The sequence below is a fragment of the Pan troglodytes genome, chromosome 5 (assembly GCF_028858775.2).
Source record: "Pan troglodytes isolate AG18354 chromosome 5, NHGRI_mPanTro3-v2.0_pri, whole genome shotgun sequence".
Taxonomy (NCBI): Eukaryota; Metazoa; Chordata; class Mammalia; order Primates; family Hominidae; genus Pan; species Pan troglodytes.
The window spans coordinates 71,291,192-71,314,974 of NC_072403.2; the positions used below are offsets into that span (position 1 = coordinate 71,291,192).

At 32.3% G+C, this 23,783-nt stretch overlaps 1 protein-coding gene and 1 long non-coding RNA gene across 10 annotated transcripts in view; one reads left to right on the forward strand and one right to left on the reverse strand.

The window, feature by feature from the left end:
* LOC100609532 (protein eyes shut homolog) overlaps positions 1-23,783 on the reverse strand; it is a 2,075,858-nt gene that overhangs the window by 1,862,657 nt on the left and 189,418 nt on the right. The gene's annotated exons all lie outside the window — the stretch shown is intronic.
* LOC107975186 (uncharacterized) lies at positions 20,810-22,781 on the forward strand. Its single transcript, XR_008548536.2, has 2 exons — positions 20,810-20,923; positions 22,432-22,781. It is a non-coding gene; the product is annotated as an uncharacterized LOC107975186 (long non-coding RNA).

A 23,783-nucleotide genomic window follows, 5' to 3' on the forward strand; every position in this document is an offset into this window, starting at 1 on the left:
CTCTACTAAAAATACAAAATTTTTTTGTATTGCAAGTGTGTATTGCACACTTGTAACCCCAGCTACTCCGAAGGCTGAAGCAGGTGAATCACTTGAATCTGGGAGGTGGAAGGTGCAGTGAGCTGAGATCATGCCACTGCACTCCAGCCTGGGTGACAGAGTGGGACTTCCTCTCAAAATAAATAAATAAATAAATAAATAAATATTAATTAATTAATTAAAAGAAAAAAGTTTAAAAATATCTTCAGAGAAACAGAAATGGAAACACAACATATTCAAAATTAAAACATTTAGCAAAAGTATTTCTAAGAAGGAAGTTTAGTAATAAATGTCTACCAAGAAAAAGGAAAAGATCCCAAATAAACAACTTAATGTGACAGACATATCAAGGAACTAGAAAAAGAACAATATAAACCCAAAGTTTGTAGCATGAATGATATAATAAAGACTACGGTAGAAATAAATAATATAGACATGTGAAAAGCAACAGAAAAGAAATCAACCAAATTAAAATTTGTGTTCTTTTAAACTAAACAAAATTGACTAACTTTTAGGTAGACCAACAGGGAAAAAAAAGAAAGACTCAAATACATGAAACCAGAAATTAAAGAGGAGATATTACAATTGATAACACAGAAATATAAAGGATCTTGAGACCACTTTAAACAATTATACACCAATAAATTGGATAACCTAGATAAAATGGATAAATTCCTAGACACATACAAAATACCAAGACTATTTTGTGAAGAAAAAGAAAGTTTGATCAAAACAATAACAAGTAAAGAGATTAAATCAGTAATGAGTATTCTTCCATCAAAGAAAAGTCCAAGACTTGATGGTTTCAGTGCTGAATTCTAGCAAACAATTAACACCAATTCTTCTCAGACTCCTCCAAAAATTAAAGAGGATATAATACTTTCAAATGGATTTTATGAAGTCAGCATTACCCAAATACCAAATTCAGACAGCACACTACAACAAAAGAAAATTACAGGTCAATAATCTTAATGAACATAGGTGCAAATTCCTCCACAAAATAATAGCAAAAAGATTTCAACAGCACACTAAAAGGATCACTTACTATGATCAAGTGGAGGATTTATCCTTGGATGCAAGGATAATTTAATATATGCAAACCAGTAAATGTGATTCACTACATTAACAAAATGAGGGACAAAAGCGATATGATTATCTCAATGCATGCATCAAATAAGTTTGAAAAAAATCAACATTCTTCTATTATAAAAACTCTCAATAAATTAAATATGGAAAGAATGTACCTCAACACACAAACGCCATGTATGAAAAGCCCATAGCTAACATTATACTAAATGGTAAAAAGTTGGAAGATTTTCCTGTAAGATGAGGAATAAGACAAGTATGCCCACTCTCCCCATTTTATTCAAAAATAGAGCTGGATGTCCTAGCCAGAGAAATTAGTCAAGAGAAAGAAATAAAATGCATCCTCTTTAGAAAACAAGAAGTGAAATCATTTTGGTTTTCAGATTACATAATCTTATATATAGAAAACCCTAAAAACTCCATCCAAAAACTGTTAGAACTAATAAATTCAGTAAAGTTTCAGGATACAAAATCAACATATAAAATTGATTAGTGTTTCTATACACTAACAACAAACTATTTTTAAAAAGTCAAAAAACAAGATTATTCACCACAGCTATAAAACAAATACTTAGGAATAAATTTAAACAAAGAAATGAAAGACTTTGTATACTGAAAACTCTAAACACTGATGAAAGATATTAAAGAAAAAACATAAATAAATAAAACATATCTCCTCTTCATGGGTTAGAATAATTAATATTGTTAAGATGTCCATACGACCCAAAGCAATCTATGAATTTTATGCAATTCAGAATTTCAATGACATTTTTCACAAAAATAGACAAAATAATTTTAAAATTTAAATGAAAACACACACAAGAAAACCTAATAGCCAAAGCAATCTTGAGTAAAAAGAACAAAGCCAGATATATCACACTACCTGATTTCTAAATCTATTACAAAGCTATAGTAATCAAAACAGCATGGTACTGGCAAAACAAGCAAACAAACAAAAACCTGTAGTCCAATGGAACAGAATAGAAACTCCAAAAATAAAATCCATACATTTATGGTAAATTTATTTTTGACAAAATTTCCAAGAACACAGAATGAGGAAATGACAGTCTTTAAAAAATGGCACTGAGAAAACTGGATATCCCTATGCAAAAGGATGAAGTTAGACTCTCATCTCCATCTAAAATCAACTCAAAATAAATCAAAGCCTTTAACATAAGACATGAAACTATACAACTACTAGGAAAAAACATAGAGGAAAAGCTCCATGACATTAGTCAGGGTAATAATGTTTTTGGATATAACCCCAAAGACACAGACAACAAATCAAAAATAGACAAAGTTGATTACATTAAACTAAAAAGTTTCTGCACTGCAAAGGAAACAAACAACACAGTGAAGAGGCAGTCTACCAAATTGTAGAATATATTAGTAAACCATACACCTGATAAGGACTTTATATCCAAACTATATAAAGAACTTAACTCAATAATATTAATAATAATAAAAGCCTGTTTTTTTTAAAAAAAAAAAACAGACAAAATACCTGAATAAATATTTCTCAAAAGGAGACATACAAATGGCTAGTTGGTATGTGAAAAAAATGCTCAAATTACTAATCATCAGAGAAATGTAAATCAATCCACAATGAGATCTCACCTCATGCCTGTTAGAATAGTTATTATAATAAGAGGAAAGATAACTGCTGGAGAGGATGTTGAGAAAAGGGAACAACTGTACACTTGTTGGAATATAAATTAGTAAAGACCTTATGAAAAACAGTGTGGAGGTTTCTCAAAAAATTGAAAATAGGAGCACTAAATGATCCAGCAATCTCACCAATAGGGATATATCCAAAGAATATGAAATCAGTATGTCAAAGAGATATGTCTACACTACACTTTTTGCAGCACTATGCACAATAGCCAAGGTATGGATTAAACAGGAGTGTAGATCTACAGATGAACAGATAATGAAAATATATATTATATATATATATATATACACACAATAGAATACTACTTAGCCTTTAAAAAGAAGGAAGTCCTATCATTTGTGACAACATAGATGAACCTAGAGTACATTATGTTAAATGAAATAAGCCAGGCACAGAAAGACAAATACTGCATGATCCTACTTACATGTGAAAACTAAAAAAGTCAAATTCGTAGAAAACTAAAAAAGTCAAATTCATAGAAACAGAGTAAAATTGTTGTTGCAAGAGGCTTTGGGGTGGAATTCTTGGGAGGATGTTGGTCAAAGGACACAAAATTTCAGTTAGAGAAACAAATATAATAGATCTATTATACATCATGGTGACCACAGTAAATAACAATATATTGTATACTTAAAAATTGCAAAGCAATAGATTTTGAAGTGTTCTCAGTATTAAAAAAATGATAAGTGTGTGAGGTAATGCATAGGTAAAATAGCTTGGTTCAGTTATTTCACAATTTATACACATACCAATACATGTTGTATACCACGAATATATACATAATTTTTACTTAACTAAAAATTAAATTTACAAAAACAGAAAAGAAATTGGACTCATCTTTCACACATTTAATTTAATCTTGCAAGAAAATAACCTCATAATAAATTGAGGACTATAACTAATTTATTAATCCTTTTATAAAATGTTCTTGCATATTGACTGAGGCATTAAAGAAGCACAAAGATTACAACATACCCCATTCTCTTATGGTCACACAGTATTTAATTAGATAATTAAAACTTTGTTTATGTATGCTTCTAGTTTAAATTATTTTCCAAAGCCGTGTAAGAATAAATCCAGCACACAAAAGAAAACACATTTCGTCCAGTTACTTTTGCTCTGACTGGATTAAGTTTTCTTCAAATATGGCAGTGACCTAATGGCCAACTCAACTTTGACTAATGAGAAACTTTTGACGATTATTCGTTTGCCTGTATACATGTGTTTTTTTGTTCCTTTCTTAGGGAACTTAAGCATACTTGAAAATAGCAAGTACTTAAAAAACATAAGCCAGTTACAAGAATCAAGAAGATACAACATATATTAGATTTAGAAACTTGAAATATGAGGCAGCTTTATAGACATTGAAATACAAGGATTTCCAAAGTATAATTTTAGTGAAGAAAAGGGGGAATATAAACAGTATGCTGATATTTGTACAGAAAATACATATATTTACAATATATTTCTGGGAATATATATCAGAGACGGCAAAGGTCTTTGTGTATTAGCCAGCTCGGCTTCCAAAAGAAAATATCATAGACTGGGTGGTTTAAACAACAGAAATATATTTTCTCACAGTTCTGGAAGCTGAAACTTTGAGATCAGGGTGCCAGCACGGTGAGGTTCTGGTGAGGCCTCTCTTTCTTCCTTGCAGATGACCACCTTCTCCATGAGTCCTCACGCGGCCTTACCTATGTATGTGCTATGGAGGCAGAGAGACAGAAATCTGTCTCTTTCTTTTTATAAGGTCACCCGTTCTATCGAGTTAGAAACCCACAGTTATAATCTCACATAACGTTAATTACCTCCTAAAAGCCCTATCTCCAAATATAGTCACACTAAGGGTAAATGTTGCAACATATGAATTTTGAGAGGGCAAAATTCAGTCTGTAGAATCTTGTCTCCAGGGAGATAATTTGCATTGTCGGGAGACAAAAAAGAGAAGGAGACGTTTCTCACTCTACTCTTTTGTAATTTCCATCTTTTAAATGTGAATGTGAAATTTACTCAGAAAGGTAAGTTACATAAAATTTAAATAATAGGGTTATTGTATCTACATGGTCATGTAAATATTAAGTATCTCCATTACCATGGCATTTTACTAAATAATATATCAGAATATAATTAATTCAATAATTTTGTTTTACAGACCTAAGACACATGCATCAGTACTTTGTTAGGTTTTGAAAAATGTCACAGAAAAATATCTGTATCCTCAGGAAGGAACAGCCCATTAAAATATTATTCAAAATCAACAAGTATATTCCAAGATTAATTCAGCAAAAGTGGAGTGTATTTAGTAAAATTGCAAATGTTCTATTTGGAGAAAAGATTGCTTTGAAATAAAAGTTAATTCAACTCAGAGAGAAAACAACTATAAATATTAAGGATACGATCAATAAAGTTACTAAAAATATGGCTGTGCTTATTCAAGATTTAGAATCCAAACAGAACTCATTGGGTCTAGTAACTACTAGCCTGAAATTAGGAAGATTTGTAGACAACAAATTACAAAAGTAATTAAGAGACTAAGAAGATTTAGGATAATAAATGTAAGAAATTCTCTTTTAATTGAAAACCTAATTTTGTAGAATGCTTAAAATATAACTAATCAGTCATAGAAAAAATAGCATTTGTAAGTACTCTACACATTGCATTCTTTGAAGCAATTATTAATGATTAATACTTTACTCTGTGCTGTTATTTGAATGTCATAGATCTGTACAAAAATTAAAATGAAATGAGACAGAGTCCATTCAAAATGGCATAATGCATAATTGGATACAATTTTAACCTTGATTCCATTGTTCTATATAAAGCTACTATTTCAATTTAATATAGCCAATGTTCTAACCAGAAATTTATAATGTTAAATACTTCATCCTAAAACTTCAAGTGTCATGTCTCCCCCAGACAGAGATATTAAAGGCCATTTTTTATCTCAAGGTAAGCCTGAAATATAGATAATATATTAATATTCCAGTATTTCAAATTGTAAGCATTAAAATGTCATCTAATGAATTTTGTGGTTAAATATAATTTGACATATTTTAATCTATTCAGTTGCAATGAGTAATTTTGGCACTTTGTTTCAACTTTTAAAAAAGTGAATTTCTCATAATGGATCTCTTAAGGAATTATCTATTAACATAATTAGAAATTAATACATGTTATTAATGGCTTAATCAAAGAAACTGTAAATTGATGTGGGACTTCTTTGCAACTTTGCTGTGGGTCTAATCAGTAATATTTCATGTACTCGTTGTCTTCACCCACCCCATCCTTTATTAAATATAGAGGGGAAAAAAGTGGCTCATGTAGACTAGGACTGGTTCAAGAATTTTATGAATATATGATTTATAAAGTGATATGGAGGAAAGACATGAAAGAAAAACTGACTTATTGTACAGCAAACATTTTAAAAGCCACTTAACAAAAATTAATGCTATATTTGTTCTATTTCTATACAATCGGAAACCATTAATAAATATATATCTTTCATCTATAATGGCCAGAATTATTCTTAGTAGGCCTCAGGAATGGTCAAAGTAAAATTTTTGCCAGGGAAACACAATAATTGCCAATGTTCAATACTTGGCGTGCCAGTCAATGAGGGAAACAAAAATGTTGCTTTACAACAATCCCTTCTAATGTTTAATGTTACTGTTAATTGCTTTATGTAAACTCTATGATCTTAGTTCCTTAGTGATGCTCTTATTAACCAAAATTATTGTAATACTTAAATAAGTACCTATATTCACCTAACCAAAAATGTGTATATACATCATGCTTTTATTAGTCCCATTAGTAAATAATGAAAATCATTTATAAAAATGACAAATAAATGTCTGTAAAAATAAAAAAATTAGTAGCAAGATAAATCCATTATATCTCTATTATGTATACATCCAAGTCTTTAGTGCACTGTGATTCCTATTGGTGATTTTTTTCAAAATGATTTTAAAATCTAAAAGCTTGGCTGGGCATGGTGGCTCACACCTGTCATCCCAGCACTTTGGGAGGCTGAGGCCAGCAGATCATGAGGTGAGGAGTTTGAGACCAGCCTGGATAGCATGGTGAAAACCTGTTTCTACTAAAAAAAAAAAATATAGATAGATAGATAGATAGATAGATAGATAGATAGATAGATAGATTAGCCAAGTATGGTGGTGCACACCTGTAATCCCAGCTACTCGGGAGGCTGAGGCAGGAGAATCGCTTGAACCCGGGAGGCGGAGGTTGCAATGAACTGAGATGGCACCACTGCACTCCAGCCTGGTTGACAGAGTGAGACTCCATCTCAACAAATAAATAAATAAATAAAAGCTTTCTGAGAACATTTGATCTTTTACCAGTGTTTTGTTGGAAAAGCAGGCGTGAAGTTATTTCATTTATAGGGAATACTTTATATTACTTCATGAATTTCTGGAGTTATGTATTAAGACATCACCCACAGTCAGGACCAGGAAACTTAATAAATAGAAATTCAGTTTTAAGATTGTCTAACGAATTTATAAATTTCCCCTTAGTCCTGTTTATAGAAGCTTAGGTAGATTAGTTTTCAAAGAACAAAGGCTAGCTCTCATGTCAACTGTATTCATTTCTGCATGTCATTCTGAACCAAAGAAATGGATGAAACTCATCTGTACTTTTGACTGAGGGAATTACATGATATTTTGCTATCATTGGAAAACAGAATAAAATGATCTTTCTTTACTTTCAACAAACCCATACACTCCCCCATCACTATCCACACACCATCATGATTCTACAGAAATAAATAAATTCATTTAGCCTATCCCAACAGAGGGATTTCACAAATTTAGAATACCATAACCAAGTAGTTTGGAATACTCCTGTACAAACAAGACAGATTTCATGTGTAATAAGTGACAAAGAAATACACCTAAGAAATGTTATAATTATCACTATTTTATGGACTTTTTTTGTTTTGTTTTTTGAAAGATGTAACCACATTAAAATGTTTATGCCTAGTATCTTACTTGCAAACTCTAGGAATGACTTTATAACAATAGTAGCTAACACTCATGTTACTAATATACTGATAGTAGTATACTACTACTTCATTTCATCACAGTAATGGCAAGCGGATTGTAATATTGATCGCTATAATGCAAAGTTATTTTTAAATTTAATTTAAGTTACATAAGTGACAAAAAAAGAAATTTGAATTCCATGTCTATAACTCAAAGTTACTGTTCTAATTGTTAGATAATACTGCTGTAAAATCTTTTTAATTCCCTTCTGCTATGGAATAAAATCTAGGTTATAATACTCCAGATTTTAAATGGGGGCTCAAGTATACTTATTTTAATATTGTTTTCTCTTAAACTAATTTGCCGTAAGAAGAATTTTATAAAGAATATTAAATATAAAAATGCAGAGGATAGTTTAATGGTATATTTATGTCACATTTTCAGTAAGGCAATTACTACGCTTTTCCTTAAGTATGAATTACTTTATATAAGTGGTAGAAGTTTTCTTGTAGTGCTTTATACACCTTAAGGATGCCAAAAGTAAAACAAAATGGCAAGTCCAAGCCGGTATTCCACTACAAATAATATTTTAATTCTATGACTCTCATTTCATTTGGATAGCTTTGAACTCCATCTGGTCGCTGACAGGAGGAAAAAAAAGTTTGAGTTCCCATTTTCATTAATATCTTCACTTTTTAAAGTGGAAAATGGAAAGCTTCAACTGCTAACAAATCAGCAACTAATACATTCATAAATGAACCTGCTCCTATAATGGTCTAAAGTGGCTCTCTGTTTAAGAAAGCAATTGATGCAATTGGACCTTCCTATTATTTTCTTTAAATAATCAAGTTATTTGTTTTTAAAATACAAGTGCATTTATATTCACAGTTTACATGAGTGGACAATATTATATTTGGTTTTATGTTTTACACAAAATAGGGATATTGACAGAAAGTTAATATGTTCATATTAACATATTACCTAACATACCTTATGAACATATTACTTAAAATAAAAAAAAAATTTTCAGACTACAGAAAGTTAAAGCAGAAACTTTTATTGACTGGATGAATTCTAAGGGTGAATAGGAAATATATTTCAGCCAGCTATGACAAATAGAGAAAAACACAACTGAAAAAGAACCCCAGCCATCTCTCTTTGATACTATGTCTCTAGTTAGCTACATGAATTTAATAACTCATGGAGTATTTTTGCATCATAGTCTTATTACCTGGAAAATAGGTAGGTTGTATTAGATCAACAGTTGTTTGCTGGATGATTTTGCATCCCCACGGGACATTTGGCAACGGTTGAAGACATTGTTTATATCACAACAGTGGGAAGGGGGTTAGGGCTGGCAATACTGGCATCTACTAGGTAAAATGGAACAGGAGAACTCCACACAACAGAAAATTATCCAATCCAAAAGAGTAATGTCAACATTAGGAGACCCTAGAACAGGCGGTATTTATGGTTTCTATATCTGGGATTTCAGGATGAGTTTTTTAGAGTTAATTGGGGAACATGAGGTAGAGTGAGGGGCTGAGATGCCTTTTTACCAATTAGGTTTTTTTCAAACAAAAATTTGAAGAATTAGTAACTTTTAGTTCAAACTGTATTATCCAGAATGTTCTATAAAATACCTTCAAACGAATCATTTTTCTTTGAAAATACTATGTTAAGGCTAATCTTTCACTTTTCAATGTGGAGGTCCCCATCCAAAGTTTATGGCATTTATTTATCCAGTCTTACAATAATATCTTACATTGCTATATAATTATAATATGAATATTATGGATGATATACCTATCTTTATAATCCATTTAAATCACTTCTAAAGCATGAATAATATATAAGTCTTTTACACATGATTGTATACACGCAAATACAATTTACTTATAAACATATTAAGAAGTTAGCACTATAGGAATATTATATATATTATATATATAACATTTTTCATCTCTCTGTCCCCAAACTTTGTGATTTTATAATTTCAATAAAAGTACAATTTTGTTCAAACTGTATTTGTATCTTATGTTTCTGTTCATGCTTCTGCAGGATATTTTACAAGATAAAAGTGTGGTCCATTGCTATTTGCTTTACTAAAGTTCTAAATTTTAAATAGTACTAAGACCACCAGGAAAATACTTTCTAATTTATTAGAAAATATTTACAATAAAGCATTAATTTGATAATTCAAGAATGCCAATATAAATACATGAAATGGAACACAGTAAAAAATAAATGTATGAACAGTCACATAAGCCATTTCATGTCATCATTTTCTGTATTTACCAAAGTTATAGCTCTTTTGAATGATTATTGCTAATGTATTCATCTCTGACAAAGAACAATTATTTATTTAAATGAATGAACAAAAGAAATAAACAGACTGGCTCATTTTCATGGGTGACTGACTGAAGGAATTTAAGACTTGCTTCAATAATCCTCAATTCATGAATCTAGATGGTATAAACACATATTGATAATTTTAAAACTAACATAATCAAAAATGTACATTAAAATATTTTTAAAATAAACTGAATTATTATTCACATAAAGAATTTGAAGTGATATAAAAATGTTAAATAAATAATACAATTCAGTATATTATTTCAATAAGTTTTTAGTGTACTCTTTGAAGCAGAAATATTATAACATTCTTTGTCATAATGAGAAGACAATTTTAAACATCTTTTCCAAATATTAAGGTTGTCTGGCATATGAGACTACATTTATGTGACTGTATGTTGTATTTCAATGATGAAGGAGTTTTACCTAGAAAAGATTAATAGAAGATTTTAATAAAAGTAAACTATATGAGAGTCTTACAGTTATTGTTGTAAGAGCTAAAATAAAAGCTTCACTTATAGAAAAAAATACTAAAATGTTTAGTAACTACTCAATATGAATTTGCCTGTTACTAAAATATTTTATTATTAGGTTGTTGCAAAAGTAATTGTGGCTTTTACCATTACTTTTAAAGGCAAAAAGAGCAATTACTTGTGCACCTAGCTATTCATAGAAGGAGGAAAATCAATATTTTATTTAACATTCCATGTTATGTGGCCACTCAATTATTTGGTGGTTTCAGGCTCCATTTTGGGGAATTCTAGAGTTTCTTTATGGTTTCAGGAATGTCTGCATTAGGAGAGGTTGGGAGAGAGGGTATTTTGTTGGATGTAATTTCTTCATTTTACTTTAATCAAAGTAGTTTCTCTTGTAACTATACACATAGAGAATTTCAGAAGAGGCTTTTAACTGAACAGAGGGATTTATAGAACAACAACAACAAAGGTAGATAATTTCAAATTAATATGGTAATATGCACTGCTGTTACACTGATCTCTTGGTCAAGTAATTTAAAACAAGAATTAAAAACTAAAATTGAAGTTTAGGTAATTAAATTCTATGAATAATTTTATAACCAAAAGGGGCAACTATTGAGATGCTGGAGATTAAGGGTATCCTATCTTAAGGAATGTAGCCATTGTGGAATTAGGACAGCACTTTTAAATGTAGAACATACCTGCATTTGTTTCTTGTCAAGTTCACCATTAGAGACAAAACTGATTGTCAGAACTGTGGAACATTTGAGTAGCAACATACTTTTTATACTTAAAATTAGGTTGAAACAACTGAAGAATGAAACGCATAAAGAAGTGTGTTCATTCCCACCACAGAATAAGAATTGCACTTAAAAAGTTAAGGAAATATAATTTTGATAGGAAAATATTTGTTATTAGAGGGAATAAAGAAATTTTGTAAAGTAAAAAATAAACCCATTGACATATTGAGTAGTAGTGTGTACATTCCCTGTCCAATTCTATTACAAGCAAGTCTAAATCTAGAGCCACTAAAATTTCTATGATAGACAGTTTATCTTTAACTAGACGTATTTTTTTCTTTTCAACTAAAATGCCTTAGTAATTTCAGTACGATTTTTTTTCTTAGATGTCAAACATCTTTTAAAATTCAAGTTATGGATCACTTAACTCTAAATACATGCTTTTATTTTATTTCCAAAGCTTAGAAGACAAAGATTATTAAAATCTGAGTGTTCAAATATAAAATATCTTGAAGTATATGCATTAAATGTTCCATATTTTAGGCTACCATTGAGAAGATGTTTCTCTAAGCAACATTTGATAACACTAATCATGAAACTAAACAGCCAGCTGTTTAGATTATAGTACAATCCTTGCTGCCATGTATAACACTATTATCATCATTGGTTTTACAATCCTTTGGCTCAACTTACTACTTGCTGGAGATAGCCGAAGAGAACTAACAAAGTTTTTAATGTGATGGTGTTAAAAGGTGATATGGTTCAGTTGTGTCCCCACCCAAATCTCATCTTAAATTGTAGTTCCCATAATCCCCAGGTATCGTGAGAGGGACCCCATGGGAGGTAATTGAATCATGGGGGCCATGTCCCCAATTCTATTCTCATGATAGTGAGAAAGTTCTCATGAGATCTGATGGTTTTTATAAGGGGCTTCCCCCTTCCCTTAACTCTCTCCTTCCTGCTGCCATGTGAAGAAAGAGGTGATTGCTTCCCCTTCTTCCATGACTGCAAATTTCCTGAGGCCTCTTCAGCCCTGCAGATCTGTCAGTCAATTAAACTGCTTTCCTTTATAAATACTCAGTCTCAGGTATGTCTTCATTGGCAGTGTGAGAATGGACTTACACGAAAGGCCAACATAAATCCCTTTCTATTGGGACAACAGTATTTGGAGTTAAGAGTTAAAAAGAAAACATAAAAAGATGAACTGTAAACCTTCATTCAAAAATAAAACAGCATATTATATTACACTTTCATATGCAATAATATTTTTAGAAGTTCACTGTAAGTATAAATTTGTGTGAGATATAACCAACTTATTATAGTTGTAGTTTCATAAATTAAAAGATGTGGATGAAGTTCCAAGATTTGAAATTACTGAGCTTTTATTATCAAAATTAAAGATGGCAGAGTAATAATAATTATCTTAAGTTTGAACAATAAATCATTCAGAGGGTGGTGCCCAGCTGGTTGTTTACTTTTCCCCTTAGAGAAGATTGAGGAAATAGTGTTAAGATTTACTATTAGAAAGATGTTTAGAAGAATAATTTTGTGACAGTGATTAAATTCTAAAATCCTTGATCCAAAAGGGAATTGAGAGTATGAAATTAGATAATGAAATTTCCTGCTGTGTATCACATACCATCACTGAATAAATTCTCTTGCCACATATTTTTGTATTGTGTTTCTTTTCCTCTGTGTCATAAACCTCTATCCACCTCATTTAACATTTTTACTGATTTTTTTCTCCCACAAATCATATTCTTATTGTGCCAAATACTATTAATATAAAATCTAACAGGCTAACATAAAGAAAGAGATGTCACTTTATCCTTAGAGGTATCTCCAGATGTGGGCCTGTCATGTGGTGGGGGGAGTATCTGCTGAGCCTCTTAAGACTGTGGAGATGGCAGAAGCAGTTTTATGCCTCTGAGGTCTCAGCAAATTGGCATCAGTCACACTTGCCTGTCTGTTTCCTTCCCTGATCTCTTTTAAGCTATTTCTAAACCTTCCCCCTGTCCATATCGTGCCTCTGTATTCGAAATATAATATTATTAGACACAGAATTTTACTTAAAAATACATGCTCACAGGAAAATAATGAGACTTTCTCAAAGAAAGATCATTCCTATATTTTTGGCAAAGGGATGGGCTCCTCTGGGAAGCCTTTCAGAGAGCTACATTGACACATTTGTATAAAAATAAATGAAACAGTATTCATCATAACTATGTGTCTCTTGCAGGACTCTATAACCCCTAAACTAACATTCTGCAGATGGCATGCCAATATATATATTCAAGAGGGATCATATATAATTTGGATAGTTTTGATATATTAATAGGATATATACATCAGGCTTTCTTTTTAAAAAGTGAAATAAACGTATATGATCTTAGAGGCAAATCAATGACTTTTATATTTTTGAAACCCCTAAATTAACTTTTTAAACCAAATGAGGCTATTATATAATAGTCATCATTCTTTAAAAGTTTCTACTTCCATTTCTTCCCCTCCTGATAAGTTTATTTTCTCCTGTATCACACCACTCAAATTTCTAGTAACCTCTTAACTTCCAAAAGGAATAATGGTGTGTTCCTCATGCCCTGTGACTTCCTACCAGGATTTGCTTACAGTCACTATCCCTGAATGGAAACTATTTTTCTCTGATCCCAAGATCCTAAGCAGAGCATTGTGTGCATGTTGTACTCTACTTCCAACCAACCCTTTAAAGCACCAGGCACTCTGCATGTTGCATTCTGGCCAGAGTGCACTGCTTTGAATTCCTCTCATTTGACTCCTTGACGATCCTTACTCAGTGCTCTTCTTCAGCCTGTTTCGTCAGTCTGCAATTATCTTTTTTTTCTTTACCTCCAGTTGAAATTTTACTTCTATTTCAATATCTATTTTAAATACTTTCTCCTTTTAATGATTACCCTCACACCCACTTAAGTACATACACTTGTACACACAGTCACTACCTCTCTAGATAGAAATGGTTGATTCTTGTCTTGAATTCTGCTTGTACTCTTATGTAGCAAATTTTTTCAAACAGCCAATATATAAACTTCAATTGGACTTATCGCTGTATTGAAGGCCCAGATTATTATTTTTTTTAGAAATTGGCTACATTCTAGAATGCCTAGAAAACCAAACTAGATTGTATACTTAAAAAATTAAATTAAATCTTAAAAGTACATATTAATATTTCTAATAATTCAACTGAGAAAAAACACTTTCTCTGAATGTAGCATTTTACCATTTTCCTGACATTTCTATTTTCTAATGTATTAGAAATAAATGTTAAAGGTTTTGGGGGGTGATAATGGCCTACGTTTTAACTTCGGCTTAATGTTTATTAATCTGTTACTTCTGAAATCAATTATTTCTATAATTGTTAAATATGTCTTTATAATGTCTACAATTGTTAAATATATCTTTATAATTTAAAAAGTCATATGCTGAAAGCAAAACCATTGGCAAAATGAACACGTTGGACATTTTTAAAGCATATAAGAAAGAAAGAAAGGATTACAGCACAATACTAGAGACCTTAGTGCTTAATAAAATTCTTTGTGTTTTCCCACAATTCCACTTTAATATTAAGTGTAATTGTAAAATGATTCTGAAGATGTAGCAAGATGAGTGTCAATTATAGGCAAAAGCAAGGAAGGGGTAGCATGGAACCTTCTAGTTCTTTCTTCCACTACCACAGTAACCAATGAAGCAATGTGCAACAGATGGTAGAGCCTCCATCAACCTGAAGCAGAATATCCTGCTGCCTACAATACACATAAACATATCAACACAAAACTTTTTCTTTTTAAATTTTTAACTGACACGTAATATTTATACATATTTATGGGATACAGTGTGATGTTTCAATACATGTATAAAATATGTAATGATTAGGGTAACTAGCATATCTATAACCTCAAATATTTATCATTTCTTTGAGGTGAGAACATTCCAAATTCTCTTTTCTACCTATTTAAAAATATACAATATATTATTGTTAACTATAGTCACTTGACTGTACAACAGAACACTAAATATTATTCTTGCTATCTCACTGTAACTTTGTACCCACTGGACAACTTCTTATTCCCCCACTCCCAAATCCCTCTAGGCCTCTGCTAGCAACTATTCTACTCTTTACTTCTAGAAGATCAACTTTTGAAGATTCCGTTTATGAGATCACGTGGCATTTGTCTTTCTATGCCTGGCTTGTTTCACTTAACATATTGTCCTCCAGGCAATTTCGTGTTGCCTCAAAAAACAGAATTTTAATTTTTTTTTTATGGCTGAATAATATTACATTGGGTAAATATACCACATTTTTTTAATCCATTCTTCAGTTGATGGACACTTAGATTCCATAACTTGGCTATTGTGAATAGTGCTACAATAAACATAAGAGTTCAGATATTTCTTCATCATATTTATTTCATTTCCTGTGAATATATACCCAGTGCTGGGATTGCTATATCATACTAAAGTTCAATTTTTAATTATTTGAGGGATCTCCATACTTTTTTGCAAAATGGCTGCACTAATTTACATTCCCACCAACAGTGTGTGAAGGTTCCCCTTTCTCGCCACATGGCCTCTCCAACATTTGTTATTTTTTGTCTTTTGATAATAGCCATTGAAGGTGAGGTGAGATGGTATTTTACAGTGGTTTGTTTGTTTGCTTGTTTTGAGACAGGGTCTCACTCTGTCACCCAGGCTGGAATACAGTGGTGCCATCACAGCTTATTGCAGCCCTGACTCCATCTCAATCAATCCTCCCCCCTCAGCCTCCCAAGTAGCTACTTACTATATACTTAATCTCTGTGTGTGTGTGTGTGTGTGTGTGTGTGTATATGTGTGCCTGTGTGTGTTTCTCATAATGCCTTTCCATAATGTAACGAACATATTGAGAAGGTCCTTGGAATTGCAGTAAACACAATACATTTAAAAGAAAACAACCCATTTCATAGTTCTAGATATTATCTTTTCTCTTTCTCTTTCTAGTTCTTGGTTTATTTTCTTGCCTTTTTAGACTAAATCTCTGACTCACTTTTTGAAGCTCCAAATAATGCAAAAATTTCTTCTGAATTTACTAATTTAACCTCTTTTGTTATATTCACCCACACATTATATGCATGTCACCATTCTCTCTGTCTGGAATAATCTTTCCCCTGATTTTTGCCTGGTTATGTACTACTGATTCTTTAGCTATCACTTGACATGCCTTTGCATTGGAAAACCTCTGGGTCCTGGACTTATATACTCTCTCATAATTTGCATTCTTAACTCTTTTTATTCTTAACAAAATTGAAAATTAAATTATTTTTTATATTTAATAAGGCATTTCTGTATCCACCATTAAGCCATATGCTACCTAAAGACAAGCACCATGTGTCATTATCTCTGACATATCTTGTCACAGGCAAGCACAGTGCTATGATGAGAACATAACAGATACACAAAAGCATGTGATGGATAACTGCAGTACCTTATAATCAACTATTTTGAAAATGGTATTTCTAGGCTAATCATACTTAGCATCATTGTACCAATTTGTATGTTCATCTTAATATTTGCTAATTTTGATCATTTTTTCAAAACACATTTCTATTCTATAGCTTTCACTTTTCATAATTAAAGTTTAATAAAAAATGAACATTTTCATAACTTCAAAAAAAGGCTTTATCAATTATTCTAACGGCATTCAGAGTAAAAGGCAACTTAATTTGATTAATTTTGGATTTAGTTAAGTTAGAAGTTGCCAAATTATAATATAGTATATAACTGAATTTTATATATGTTAGATATTTACAAATTATGCATTGAATTCAAGTTTTAATATTTAACATCTGGTAACTTTTATGAAACAGATATTTTATTACTATATTTCAAAGTTTCCTGTTTTATTGCATTTTATTTACTTGAAATAAATAAATAACTGAAATACAGGATGAAGACAATAACAAAACTCACAGCTAACATTTATCATGAGCAGGTATAGGATAAGTGATTGACATATGCTATCTTATGTAACCCTCACAACCACCCAGAGGGGTAAACGCCACTATTCTCATTTAGACATGAGGAAACTATAGTCATAACTAGGTATCCAGTTCTAAAAAAGAAGCTTAACTCAAATGCTTGAGGCCCTGCCATGATGCACCACTACTTCATTGCATTAAACACAGTTTAAAATTAAACTACACATATCCTTAAAATTTATCTGTGGGAGCAGGAGAAATAAAACTAAGAAGAATGGTTGGTTTTATTAAAATCCCTTTCCTAATGTCACTGAGCAGTACAACATGTTTATAATTAAAATGAATGAAACTTAACATTGGCTTTATTCTTTTGTGATTCCTGCACGTAGCATCCTTCTCTACCACATAGCACAACATTATGGACAACAGCATGAGAACCATCTTTAATTCCGCCTCCTGTTTCCAGTAACTCCAGCAATAGGAGTCAATGTTGAAGATAATATGTAAATAAATCACTAATAATTCAGCATTACCCCTAGTTGGGCTAGGGAAGAGCATATATTATTTCAATGTACAGTCCAGTAAATCCTTTGTTTTTGGCCTCTGATGCGTAACCATTAAAGGTGCACCTTATTAAGAAATTCTTATGTAACATTTCTAGACATAAATGTCATCTGTCTTTCCAAAACTGTCTTTCAAAACAAACTTCTATTCAGCTATCTTTACATAGTTGAGTAGTATAGGACATTTGTTAAACATAAATGGAAAAAACCATATTCTTCAGAAACAAAATATTATTCATATTAGAAGATCAAATTGAGACTTTTTGCTTCTCTATAATATTTTATTAGTTGTCTGTTTTTCTTCTGATACTTCGGGTGAAACTGGTGCAAGCTAAGAGTTGAAAATCAATGCCTTAGGGCATGGGCTTTTAATACTACTACATATTAGAATCACCTTGAAACAGTAAATACATGAAAGCTGACAGCCCACCTCAGAACACTTAAGTTGTAATTGGATGGGGCCAGAATGTTTAGAGTTTGAAAAGTTTCAAGGTGTTTCTCATATGCATACACTATTGAAAACTACTCTTAAGAGGTAAGAAACCTAAACAAATAAAGTCTATTCTTAAAATTCAATTTTTCTACATACTCTCCCGTAACAAATTTCATGTATTTCCCACGATATTATTTTTTTATTCTCCCCATATACATTACAAAGAGGTCATTAGTACTCTAATTATATTTTGTCCTTCTCTTTAGGAAGTGTTTCTGTCAGGTATTATAATTATTTTACTTTATAATTATAATGCAATAATATTTTGCATTAAAAATTAATTAACACATAGAATGTACCAGGTATTGTTCCAAAAAACTTTTCCAATACTGAGTCTACAGCACTATCGCTATCTTCATTTCACAAACAAGGAACTTGGAGCATAGAGAAGGTCAAATAACTTGACTAAAAATCAGTCAGCTGTTAGGTAGCATAGACATGATACAACCCCAGAGCAGCATGGTTCTTGACTAATAATAACAAAATAATGAGTTGATAGTTATATAGCAATTAGAACAGCTCTGGCAAGTGTTAGGTTATTGCTTACTTCACTGTTATCATTATGATCATGATTATTATTATTTACTGTGTGATTACCATGCACTAGGCATAATGCTAAGAACTTTACATAGTTACACGGTTGTATATGCTTTATTTCATTTTAACCTCACAATATCCCTGTGAGATGAGAACACTTACTGCTGTAAGCAACTTGTCTCAGTCACCCAACCAATAAGCAGATGAGCCTGAACAAAAACCCATAGTTAAAACCATGGCGTTTTTCTTTTTCATTTTGTATCCTGTACAGGATTTAATAATAGTTTTCTAAAACAGTAGTAAACTATTATTTATTGAATTGAATTAAATTGAATTTGTATATCTATGATTCAAACTTAGTTACATTACTTTGCAGTAGAGACATTTTCCTTTTTTTATATATATTTTTGTCTGTCTTACTTAATATCTGTTAGCCTGACGTTCTTAAAAAATATCAGTTTATCAGATGAGTAGATTGCAAAAATTTTCTCCCATTCTGTAGGTTGCCTGTTCATTCTGATGGTAGTTTCTTTTGCTGTGCAGAAGCTCTTTGGTTTAATTAGATCCCATTTGTCAACTTTGGCTTTTGTTGCCATTGCTTTTGGTGTTTTAGACATGAAGTCCTTGCCCATGCCTATGTCCTGAATGGTATTGCCTAGGTTTTCTTCTAGGGTTTTTATGGTTTTAGGTCTAACATTTAAGTCTTTAATCCATCTTGAATTAATTTTTGTATAAGGTGTAAGGAAGGGATCCAGTTTCAGCTTTCTACATATGGCTAGCCAGTTTTCCCAGCACCATTTATTAAATAGGGAATCCTTTCCCCATTTCTTGTTTTGGTCAGGTTTGTCAAAGATCAGATGGTTGTAGATGTGCAGTATTATTTCTGAGGGCTCTGTTCTGTTCCATTGGTCTGTATCTCTGTTTTGGTACCAGTACCCTGCTGTTTTGGTTAGTGTAGCCTTGTAGTATAGTTTGATAGACTGGATTAAGAAAATGTGGCACATATACACCATGGAATATTATGCAGCCACAAAAAATGATGAGTTCATGTCCTTTGTAGGGACATGGATGAAGCTGGAAACCATCATTCTCAGCAAACTATCACAAGAACAAAAAACCAAACACCACATGTTCTCACTCATAGGTGGGAATTGAACAATGAGAACACATGGACACAGGAAGGGGAACATCACACACTGGGACCTGTTGTGTGGTAGGTGGAGGGGGGAGGGATAGCATTAGGAGATATACCTAATGTAAATGATGAGTTAATGGGTGCGGCACACCAACATGGCACATGTATACATATGTAACAAACCTGTACGTTGTGCACATGTACCCTAGAACTTAAAGTATAATTAAAAAAAAAAAGAATCCATCATCCACATAACCTTGAGCCAATGACCTCCACAAGCTTCACTTTCCTTATCTGTAAATTCAGATAATGGTACTTCACAGGACCGTTTGGAATCTAAGGAGTTAATGCATGTAAAATACCTAGCACATAAAGCGTCAATAAAACAGCTCTTTTATCTCAAAAAAAAATCAGTTTAGTTAAATAAAGGTTTATCTCTTTGGGAAATGTAAGAGAGAAAACAGTCTAGAATTGCGACATCACTGTCTTTTCACCAAATACAGAATATGGGTGTGGTAGGCAGCTTCTAAGGTGACCGCCAATGATCTCTGAGTCTTGGTATTCCTACTGTTGAGTCTGGGTTGGATTTAAAGACTTGTTTTTAATGAATGGAAAATATCAGAAATAATGGGATATTACTTTTGAGATTAAGTTATAAAAAGAAAGTATCTTCAGCCTTGAGCTCTGAGTGTTGCTATTTCTCTCTCCAACCCCCTACCTCAGTGGAAAAACAGCCTATTGCGAGCACCCCTATGAGGAGAGAGGTCCATCTGAAGACGAATTGATATCTCTCATCAACAGCCAGTAAAATTCTGAGGCCTGCCTATAGCTACATGAGTGAGTGTGAAAGAGCGTCTTTTGAGGCCTACTGTCAGTCCCTTTGACAAGTTTTGGGGTGGATTATCTTCCAATTCAGCTCTAAGATGACTGTGGCTAAATAACATCTTGGATAAGCTGATTCACTTCGGTGTCCTTAGAGACCTTGAGCCAGAGGAACACAACTGAACTACATTCACAACTGTGAGATAAGTTTTTTCTTAAGGCACTTCATTTGGGGATAAATTTTTATGCAGCAATAGATAACTAATAATTTATATTTTGGTTATGTGATATATGTGAATTCATTTTGGAATCTTCACATAAACTTCAAACAGATAGATATATATGCAGCTAGAACCAAATAAAAACAAAGGCCTACATTACTGAATATTGGGAAAGATGTGATTTTTATGTAAATGCACCATATGTGCAGATAACAAAAATGTGACCAATATGAATCCTGAAATGAAAGACAGGAGCAGGCACTATGAATTACAGGTTTTCATGTACAGTGAGGCTTCTCTCACAGACCAGTTCTCCACAGCATATTCTAGGTTAAATGCAGGAAGAATTTTTTTTTTTAAGTAAAGGTGTTTGATAATTCTCCTTATTAATGCCAAATATGTCAGTAGGCTTTCCATAAAAAAATAAGGAATGGTACATCATTTTCTTACTTTTTATTTATAAAACTAGAAATATTCATTACCATTAGAAAAATTGATTTGGATAACAAAGCATTTAAAATTGATATGGATGAAAAAGCATTGTTAATATCTTATTCTAACTATTTAGAGGGATGATAAGATTTTTGTTTCAGTAGTTCTAACAGAACAAAGTCATCAATTAGGGAAATGATAGTCCTTCAAGAACATCATTAGAATGATGCACTTCTGCTGAAGCCAGAGAACTGAAGCAACTCAAATTTGATACAGATTCACAAAGGATCAGAAGTTCAAAATATACTAATGCATATGAACATTATATTAGAGACCATTGCATCCCAAACTGGTATTTTACCTAATAATATATAAGCAGTTATAATATTTTTAAAAATGATTCATGCTCAAATAAGTTTGAGAAAAAAATGCTGGTTAGACAGGCTTGTTAATTGTAGGGCTCTCCTGTGCTTTAAATTACTAATACGCACGATTAATCTCTAAGAGTGAGCCAAGAAACAGCATTTCCTACCTTCATTTGAGCATTGAGATTTTTGTGAAGGCTAAACGATTAGCCTTGCCCAGAGTAATGTTCCATGGAACAATAAATGAGGAACACTCTTAAGTATCATAATTCAAAGAGTTCACAGTAAGCTACAAGAAAGCAGGAACCACCTTTAGCCACTCCCAGTGTACTCCCAGTACTAAGTACAGTACTGACAGTGCAGGCTTTTACTAGGAAATTACTGATGAATGAATAGATAGACACCCCCAAACTGTACATTGGAAAGTATTAGCTACATGCATATATTATTTTCAATTGTAGTCTTGCATCAAATAATGATTTATTTCTCTTCATCTTTCTACCAGCATCTCAATGCAAGGTCACTTCAGAAGTCTGGAGGCTTCTATAACAGCACACAGGATCAAAGGAAGGACCCTCCACTCAAGAATAATCTGTCATGACTGCGGCTAATATCAACGTTATCCAAGACCTTATTTAGGTTCCTTGAAAGCTGGTATCTGTGCAGCTTCCATTCAGGTGGAAGGTATTGAAATCATCATAGACTGGCAAAAATGGCCAAGCGCAGTGGCTTACACCTGTAATCCCAATACTTTGGGAGGTCAAGGCGGGCAGATCACTTGAGCTCAGTAGTTCGAAACCAGCATGGGCAACATGGTAAAACCCTGTCTCAACTGAAATAAAAAAGTTAACTGGACATGGTGGCATGCACCTGTAGTCCCAGCTGCTCAGGAAGCTGAGGTGGGAGGATCATTTGAGCCTGGGAAGTCAAGGCTGCAGTGAGCTGTGATCCGGCCACTGCACTCTAAACCTGGCAACAGAACAAAACCTTGTCAAAACAAAAACAAAACAAAACAAAACAAAACAAACAAACAAACAAACAAAAAAACTCTATTTTTAAGTCCTCACTGCTAAATGCAAAATTTTCTACCACAGGGTGGTAGTAATAGATTTCTGTTATTGAGAAGACTCTCCTCCCCACCCACCCAAAAAAAAAAAAAAAAAAAAACTAAAACTTTTCTCTCCAGGTATTTAGTAATTCCTTCTTTTTTTCTCTTTTATCAGGAAAACTGATACACTATTTTCAATGAGTTTTGGATTTTCTAAGGGCACACACAGAGAGAATAACTTTAGGCTACTTCTTGAAGATATAATTCAACGATTTTTAACCAATATTTATACCATCCAGCATCACCTGGATTATAGCCAATCGAACAAAGCATATGAACCAAGTAATCACACAATATCTGCATTGATGTGTTGCCTACATGCAGCAGAATGATCTGGATAGCTCACCAAAAACATAATTCATATATACCTTTTTTACTCCATTTGCCAACATACTTTATTTCAGAGAAATTTTAAATTATATCTCAGCTGTTTCTCAGAGCTCCTTTGTGGAAATTACATCCTGGTTTCTGTTCCATACTTGAGTAAACTACAGGCTTTCCAGTACATTGTCCATTGGACCAAAATCTGGAGCAAGAGAAATAGTGTTATGGCAGTCAGGACACAGTAGCTGGAGACAAACTATCTCGGTTCAAATTTTCGCTCTGTCACTTACTAACTCTTTATCCTTGAATGTATTATTTAACCTCTTTGCCTCATTTTCCACAACTGTCATCAAAGGGAGTAGTAATAGTATGAGTTAGGGTCATCACTTAAATTGAATGTATTAATACATGCATCACTTAGAACA